The sequence below is a fragment of the Monodelphis domestica genome, chromosome 1 (assembly GCF_027887165.1).
Source record: "Monodelphis domestica isolate mMonDom1 chromosome 1, mMonDom1.pri, whole genome shotgun sequence".
Taxonomy (NCBI): Eukaryota; Metazoa; Chordata; class Mammalia; order Didelphimorphia; family Didelphidae; genus Monodelphis; species Monodelphis domestica.
In genome coordinates, this window is record NC_077227.1 from 331,689,870 (window position 1) to 331,699,110 (window position 9,241).

The 9,241-nt window shown below is 39.8% G+C and overlaps 1 pseudogene; it reads left to right on the forward strand.

The window, feature by feature from the left end:
• The window catches only part of LOC100617503 (plasma alpha-L-fucosidase-like), a 144,159-nt pseudogene extending 136,284 nt beyond the window's left edge, over positions 1 to 7,875 (forward strand).
• The last annotated feature ends 1,366 nt before the right edge of the window (positions 7,876 to 9,241 follow it).

The following is a 9,241-nucleotide window of genomic DNA, read 5'->3' on the forward strand; positions in this document are numbered from 1 at the left end:
AAACAGTAACTGACATGCATAATGTGATCTAGAGTGAAATTGCCCAAAGAGAACCCAAGCCCAGAGACCACACCATTTAGTCCAAGTGGTAGAATTGGTAGAATGACCAAGATCTGTATTCAAAATAAAATGTCATCAGGAGTTCCCAGGCTAAGATTTTTGAAAGGTTTAAGAGAAATCACTCTGTAAGGCAGGAAAAAAGTTTCCCCTCCAGTTCTTCTCTCTTTCTCTCTTCTCTGTGCCATCTCCACCCTCCCCCATCCATAAACACAAAAGAAGTCCTTTTACTGGTCCATGGTTGAGATACCTGCTTCTGCCTTTTGAACTGACAAAGCATTACAATGAGTCTTGTGGCTGTTAAATTTATGGTTGGACTGAATAAAATTTAGTTGGTCTCCAGGTATTTAAATTTATAAATCCCAAATGAGTTACTCAAGTCAGAATGGAATTTATGATAGTTTATTTACAATAGAGGGAAGATATTAAGGAAGAAAGAGAGGAAAGGAGAGAGATAGCTACTCTGGCCTCCTCTGAGCCAGGCAGCAATTCAGAGGTCCCAGCCGAGGGAAAGGAGTCCCAAGACAATGGGCCTTTCCAGAGGCTAGTGCCTCTAAAAAGGCCAAGGAAAGAGAGTCAGCCTGACACTCACCAGAAAGCCAAGGGAAAAAAGTTACCAGGAAAAACAGGTCAAGTCAGCACTCTTCTGAATGAAGAAAATTCTCCACTCCAGTAGAACTGCCAGTAGAACTCCAGCAGAACTCTCTCTCACAGGAGGTTCCACCCCAAGTGAGAGTTCCAAGTAGAGCTCTCTTCAAGCAGTTGTACTTTCTTTTAAAGACCTTTCTTCTTGCCATCACTTCCTTTTATCTTTACATTTACCAATCACAGCTGACACTTCACTCTAGGACCATCTAGTAAGCAGTCAGTAGATTCTGATTCATCACCCACTCTTTCACACATGGATCACAGACCTCCTACTCAGTGTGTGACATGGATGTTTTGTACCTTTTTTGTTAAATCCAAAAATGGGTAGATCTCCATACTTAACTTTTAAGTACTGTGTTTACACTTATGGGGATTAAATCTAAAAATAGGCAGCTCTTTCCATTCAATTTTAAGTACCTTGCTTACACTTTGGGGATTAAATCTAAAAATAGACAGGGGATTACAATTTAATCTTCACAATCAAGGAAGAACTAAGTACCTTCATTGTTACAATCAGGGGAGAGTCAAATCTAATCTTCACATGGCCAAAGGCTTCAGTTAATGGGGAGAGCCAAAACTCCATGGTTAGAACCTGGTGGTATCCAAAGGAGATGATGCAAATTCAGCCAAGTGTCATCTGATAGAGTAACATTGAATGTGGCAGCTTCTGAATTCATGGAGAATGACAGAAAGAAATGTGAAGGAAGAGGGAGAAGGAAAAGAAAGAGGGATGGCTATATCCCATCTCCTCTTGCCCCAAAATATTCAATGACTCCCTGGTCAAATAATGTTTAAATATCTTATTCAAGGTCCTTTGAGACTTGTCCTCAAAGTACTTTTCTAGCCCTATCCCTACTATTCCTCTATAGGAACCAAATTTTCCCCATGTCAAATTACTCTTCTCAGGTATCCTCCAAACTCACCTGCCTGCTTTCTTCCCTCCACACTTTTTTTTTTCATGTTGGTTCTCTCACCTGGAGAATGATCCTTTCTGTTTACTGAATTACCATCCACTCTTCAAGGCCAGCTTACACCCCACCTTCTCCATGAAGCACTCCTCAACTACCTCAATACATAGTTTTAGTCCTCTTCCCTAAATTCCTGTACTACTTATTGTCTGCACCACTCATATGGTATTTATGCATCGCCTTTGATTGCTAGTTGCCTTTTTGTTCCACTGACAATTAAAGAAGGAACTAAGAGTCTATCATGAGAACAGACAGAAGGGTTATTTTTTTTTTTTAGGGATAAGGCTAAAAAAAGTCTTTTATATGCAGGACATTTTTTTAAGTACTATAGGCTAGTTACCTCAGTTAGACTATATTTATCATGATGATGGCTGCTACTATACAATCATAATAATAGTAAGAAAGAGTAGTAGCCGATATGGAGTTGGCCTTGGAGTCAGGAAGTCCAGAGTTCAAGTCCTGACTGGCACATACTGGTTATCTTTAAAATTATATTGCAGAACAATTGCTGATCTGCAATAGTGGAGGGAGCCTGCTCATCTGGAGCTCTCTATATCAGTGAAATAACATGTACACAAGATGTGTTAGAACTAGCAGGGTTTACTCCAGCCAATTGTTTAAATTTTCTCTGTGAGCCTTGGAAATAAGTAAATGCTATAAATCAGGGTTTGATTTATTGTTTTGTTGATTGTGTAGACTTGAACAAATGATGGAGAAAATGTTAACAATGCAAAGTAATCTTAAAAGTGTGTCCTGCATACATTGCCCCCCCCCTCCCAGGAGTGAATTGTTATACATTTGCCAGTACAACCCTACATCTACAAATATAATAAAAATACTAACAACTCATATTTCTATAGTGTTTTAGTGCTTATAAAGTGCTTTCCTCACAATAATTTTGAGAGGTGGATAATACAAACAAGTTGTATATTTTACAGAAGAGGAAACTGAAGCCTACGATATAAATGTTTTGCCCAAAATTATCCAAAGTACATGTGACTAGTCAGGCTTAGAGATGGGAGGTCCTAGGTTCAAATCTGGCCTCAGACACTTCCTAGCTGTATGACCCTGGGCAAGTCACTTAACCCCCATTGCCTAGCCCTTACCTCTTCTGCCTTGGAACCAATACACTGTGTTGATATTAAGACAGAAGGTAAGGGTTTAAAAAAAAAGTGCATGTGACTAAAAAACAAACAAACAACAGAACTCTATTTCAAATAGTCTAACTCTAAATCCAGTACTCATTCTAGTATGTCATGATGATACTGGTAAGCTTTTTAGGGAAAGGATTGTGTTTTATAAGCCTCTGTATCTCCCATAGTGCCTTGCACAGAGCCTTTCACATAGCAGGCATTCAATAAATACTTGAAGCTTGAATGATTCTTTACAAGAGGACTCATCAAAGGATTTTTTTTTAATGACTGACCTAATGCATTTAAAATATGACTCAAGTGAAATTCTCTAGGCAGAAGGCACACCACTTTTCAGGGGCACATCTATGGCAAAAAGAGAAGTCCACCTATAATTGCTTTTCAAATTATTGACCAAGTACCTCTGGGTCACTTATTAGTCTCTCAACAGAAGCCAGTGTTGAGTAACTTGGATAAAAGGCTTTTTGCATCAATGTATGGGAGGAAAACACCCTGTCCTAATTTTAGCCTCTGTCAATCACATGCAGTGGCCTGTCTCCACAAGAGACCTTCTGGACCTTCTAAATGAGGACAGAATTCTACTAATTGGAGGAAATGCCAGCTCTCCTGCCATTGGATGATATAAGCAGCTGCCTCAGCCAAGAATAGCATCCAGACCCAGCAAAGGTTCAATGAGCGCATACAAAGCTGAAGGAGCATTTGTGTTCTGTGTTGAGAATACCCTCTTGCCATAATTACCAAATGAAGGAATTTAGGTACACTGGGTAAGAAGATCTATAATTCTCTCTGAATATGCAAGTACCACACTAGCACAATACTTAACTGGATGTCCAAGGGCAAGGCATGTTGGGAAGATGATGCTTGACTTCAGTGGAGGTTGGACTAGACAATCTCTAAGATCCTATACAATTCTAAAAGTCTCTGAGCCTCAACTTCCTTATATGCCAAATAGGAATAATATCTGCACTGTCTACTTCACAGAGTTAGAGTGTGCATTGCAAACTTTATGGAGTTATGTAAATATAAATTATAATTGTCTATTTTCCCCTATAGTTAAATATTTTGGGAGTGTGAAAAATGTTGATTGGGAGGATGTATATTGAGAGAGAAAAATATACATTAAGAGCACCTAGAACTAATGTGGAAGTTCTAGGATCTCAGAATTTCCATTTAGAACCTTTAGTGGCTCCCCATTACTGACCCAATGACATGAAATTGCTTATCCTTGCAAACCATGACCACACACAGAGGGTAAGCCTCCACTTTCCCTTTCTAACCTCATCTCACCCTATTCTTTTCCCTTTCTGCTAAACTCTAACTCAGCTAGCTTACTCTCTTCCCCCAAAAATGTTCCTCATTTTCCCACTTCTATTTCTCAGCTCACATTGATCTGGATGCCTGTTATTCATTTCTTCCATAATTATCTTTTAAATACTACACTTTAAGATTCGTTCAAATGCCAATAATTCTATGAAGTCTTTCCTGTTTGCCCCAGCTGGTGCTTTGCTTCTCATGCAATCTTATAACACTTTGTATTTCTTTTATGTAATTATTATGTTCAATTTTATGTTATATTTACTTGTGGACACTTCTTGTATTCTGTAAACAATAAGTCACATTTATATAGTACATTACTTCAATAGAACATGTTTTTCCTAAGAAGCAGATAATGGAGATGATGAAGATATCCTTGTTCCCATTTTACAGATAGGAAAAAAGATCAGAGAGGTCAAGTTATTTGTCTATGAACGTATAGCTAGTAAATGTTAAAGATAAGACTATATGCTCAGAGAGTTATGAAACCATATATACTATTAGACCCAGTAATACCACTATTGGGCCTATTTCCCAAGGAGATCATGGAAAAAAGAAAAGAACCTATAAGTTCCAAAATATTTATAGCAACTTTCTTTGAGCTGGCAAAGAACTGGAAACTGAGAGAATGCTCATCAATTGGGAATGGCTAAATAAGATATAGTATCTGACTTTTTTTTTACCCTTACACTCTGTCATAAAATCAATACTGTATATTGGTTCCAAGGCAGAAGAGTGGTAGGATCACCCAGATAGGAAGTATCTGATGTCAAATTTGAACCCAGCACCTCCCATCTCTAGGCCTGGCTCTCTAATTACTGAGCAACCTAGCTGCCCCCTTTTGTTTTATGATTGTGGTAGAATATTATTGTGCTGTAAAAAATGATGAGTAGGTCAATTTAAAAAAAATTTAGAAATACCTAGATGAAATAAATGAAGAGCAAAATAAGTAGAACCAAGAGAACATTATATACAGCTACAGAATTAATATTTAAAGAATAACTTGTGAATGTCTACCTCCAGAGAAAGAACTGATGAATAGAAACATAAAAGGCATGATTTATGTGTACCCTTTTTTTGGTCAGGTGATGTGGTGTCAAGGGGAAGAAAAGGGTTAGATGCCTGGGAATTCGAATGTAACCAACAAACAAATTAATTCATTTAAAAATTACTTAAAAAAAAAAAACAAAAAGATCACACCTAGCATACTGGCCAATTTGGCAGCAAAGGAAAGTGATAAATGTTGGAGGGGATGTGCCAAAATTGGGACACTAATACACTGCTGGTGGAATTGTGAATTAATCCAACCATTCGGGAGAGCAATTTGGAATTTTGTCCAAAGGGTTTTAAAAGAATGCCTGTCCTTTGATCCAGCCATTCCACTGCTGGGTTTGTACTTCCAAAGAGATAATAAGGAAAAATACTTGTGTGAAGATAAGATATTCATAGCTGGGCTCTTTGTGGTGACAAAAAATTGGAAAATGGGGGGGGGTGCCCTTCGATTGGAGAATGACTGAACAAATTGTGGTATCTGGTGATGATGCAATACTATTGTGCTCAAAGGAATAAAGAACTGGAGGAATTCCATGTGAACTGGAACAACCTCTAGGAATTGATACAGAACAAAAGGAGCAGAACCAGGAGAATATTGTACTCAGAGACTGATACACTGTGGCACAATTGAACGTAACGGATTTTTCTACTAGCAGCAATGCAATTACTCAGGACAATCCAGAGGAATTTATGAGAAAGAACTCTATCCACATGCCGGGGACATCTAGAAGTCGCAATAGGGGACAGTTTAGAACTGTCGGGGGACAGCTTAAAGCTGTCCAGAGAAGTGGCAAGAAAGAAAGACTGGGACATTATCAAAGAGGGATAATGAGCGTTTATTGTAAGCAGAACACCAGATTTAAAGCTCTTCTCGAGAGACACAATCTATCCTCCCCAGTCCTCCCCAGAGTGTGAACAGGGGAGTTAACCTGTTCCCAGGAGATCTTGGAACTGTTCATGTAGCTTTGAACTGAGATTACTATGTTTTGGCATACTCAGCAGGAATGGTATGTCACAAACACCTGGGAAGAGGTACTCTATTCCATGAAGTCATGAATGGTTAACTGCATCCACATCCAGAGAAAGAACTGTGGGAGTAGAAACACAAAAGAAAAACAATTGTTGATCACATGGTTCCAAGGGAATATGATTGGGTTTTGGCACTAAAAAAATCACTCGTGGGATTGCTCATCAGCTCCCGGAGTGTGGAAGGAAGAGGGGAGGGAAAGAACACGAATCATGGAACCATGGAAAAATATTTTAAATAAATAAATATTTTTTTTAAAAAAAGATAAGACTGAGATTGGTCCCAGCGTGGGGTCCAGCCCTGCTGCTGCTATTGCTGCTACTGCTGCTCTCCCTGCTCCTGCCAGGATGCTGGGCACAGACCAAGATCTATGAGCCCACCTGGGACTCCCTGGATGCCCGTAAACTCCCAGCTTGGTTTGATGAGGACAAGCTTGGGATCTTCATTCACTGGGGCTCGTTTTCCAAGCCCCGCTTCAGAAGTGAGTGGTTCTGGTGGTACTGGAGACAGCAAAAAATTCCAGCCTTTGTAGACTTCATGAAAGTTAACTATCCTCCTGATTTAAAATACGAGGACTTTGCACTGGAATTTAAAGGAACATTTTTTAATGCCACTCAATGGGCAGATATTTTTCAGGCCTCAGGTGCCAAGTACATTGTCTTGACTACCAAACATCATGAAGGTTTCAACCTGTGGAAATCTAAATCTTCATGGAACTGGAATTCTGTTGATAGGGGGCCAAGAAGGGACATTGTAAAAGAAATGGAAGTAACCATTAGAAATAAGACTGACCTGCACTTTGGCCTGTACTACTCCCTTTTTGAATGGTTCAACCCCCTTTTCCTTTTGGATAAAGCTAATAAATTCAAGTCAAGAAGGTACCCAGTTGCTAAGTGCCTTCCCGATCTCTATGACCTGGTGAACACCTACAAGCCTGAGGTTCTCTGGGCAGATGGTGATGGAGATGCATCAGACACCTACAGGAACAGCACTGGCTTCTTAGCCTGGTTGTATAATGAAGCCCAGTTCCGGATATAGTTGTAACCAATGATCACTGGGGACTTGATAACATCTGCAGGCATGGTGGCTACTATACCTGCAGTGACTGTTACAACCCTGGATACCTGTTACCTCACAAGTGGGAAAACTGTATGACAATAGATAAGAGAAGGAACCTCCACTCTCTGACTACCTCACACTTGAATAAATAGTGTCACAATTAGTGGAAACAGTTTCATGTGGAGGAAACTTTTTGATGAACATTGGTCCCAACAAAGATGGAGTGATTTCTCCAATATTTGAAGAACGTCTGAGGGAAATAGGAGCCTGGATGAAAGTCAGTGGGGAAGCCATTTATAAAACCAAACCTTGGCGAGCACAGAATGACACACCCACACCAAGAGTCTGGTCTACATCAAAACCTAAAGAAAATCTAGTCTATGCTATATTCCTGCAGTGGCCATCATCAAGAATGCTGGTACTTGGAGAGCCCAAGGCAACTTCTGGGGCAACAAAGGTGAAGTTACTGGGTTATCAAGATCTACTTAAATGGATTACTGTGCCAAATCAAGGAATAATAGTGGAGCTTCCTCAGTTAACTCTTGATGCCTTGCCCTGTACATAGGGCTGGTCTCTAGAATTGAGAAACGCACAGTAGCATTTAGCAGACTACATTTTCAAGTTTGATGTTTGCCTACATTCTACTAAGTCCTTTCACAATTCTGTACACAAAGCTACATGGAGAAGCAGGTGCACAACCAAAACAAAACAAAGAATAGAGATGAGTATCTGATTGATAATGCTCTGTTTGAAGTCTGAATTGCCCAGTTAGCTGCTTCAGTTTCCAGAAGACCTTGCTCATCAGACTTGCTCATGACAGATATTTGTGTGTCTTGAGGAGAGGGGATTTTAAAAATAGTATTTGTTTCCTTATTGTCAATGTTTTTGAGTAAAGTTACTGTAACAAAAGAACATTATTTCATAAAAAAAATAAAGATAAGGCTGAAACCCAGGTTTCCAAGTTCAATATTCTTTCTGTTGCACTGTCTTGCCTCTAGAGAATCTAAGCTTTTTATTTTTTTTTATTATTTTTTTTTTACCCTTACCTTCCTTCTTGGAATCAATACTATGTGTTGGTTCCAAGGCAGAAGAGTGGTAAGGGCCAGGCAATGGGGGTTAAGTGACTTGCCCAGGGTCACACAGTTGGGAAGTGTCTGAGGCCAGATTTGAACCTAGGACCTCCGGTCTCTCAATTTACTGCTGCCCCCAAATCTAAGCTTTTTAATTGTCTATTGCATATTTTGTTTTGGAGAGTGGGGTGCTGGGAAGTACAAGGGAGCGCATGAATGACTTATTTATTTGTATATCTCTCCTAGCCCCTATTTAGCAGAAGACCTTGTACAAAGTTGAGACAAATATTTGTCAAATGAATCTGTAATAAATGAAGCCCTAGAGTTGGAGACAGAACACCTGTGTTCAAGTCCTTGCTCTCTCACTTACTAGTTGTAGGACTTTAGTCAAATCACTTGGATTCCTCAAACTTTGGGAAGTTAAACATCAGGAAGGAAAGAAACATGCATTTATAAACCTCCTTCTTTGTGCCAGGAACTGTGCTAAGAGTTTTACAGATATTATCTCAGCTGACCCTCACAACAACCCTGACAGGCGGGTATTATTATTATTATTATTATTATTACCCCCATTTTCCACTTGAGGAAACCCAGGCAGATAGACTTTCAAGTGACCTGTTCAGGATCACATAACTAGTAAGTGCCTGGTGAAAGATTTGAACTAAGGTCTTACTGACTGTGGGTTCAGCACTCCATCCACTACCCCAGGTCCTCAAGAGCAGGAGGTCCCCAAACTATGGCCCGATGGACACATGCATCCCCCTGAGGCCATTTATCCGGACCCTACTGCACTTCTGGAAGGGGCACCTCTTTCATTGGTGGTCAGTGAGAGGAGCACTGCATGTGGTGGCACCACAAAGTGCAGCATTGCTCATGTATAGCACTACTTCCAGT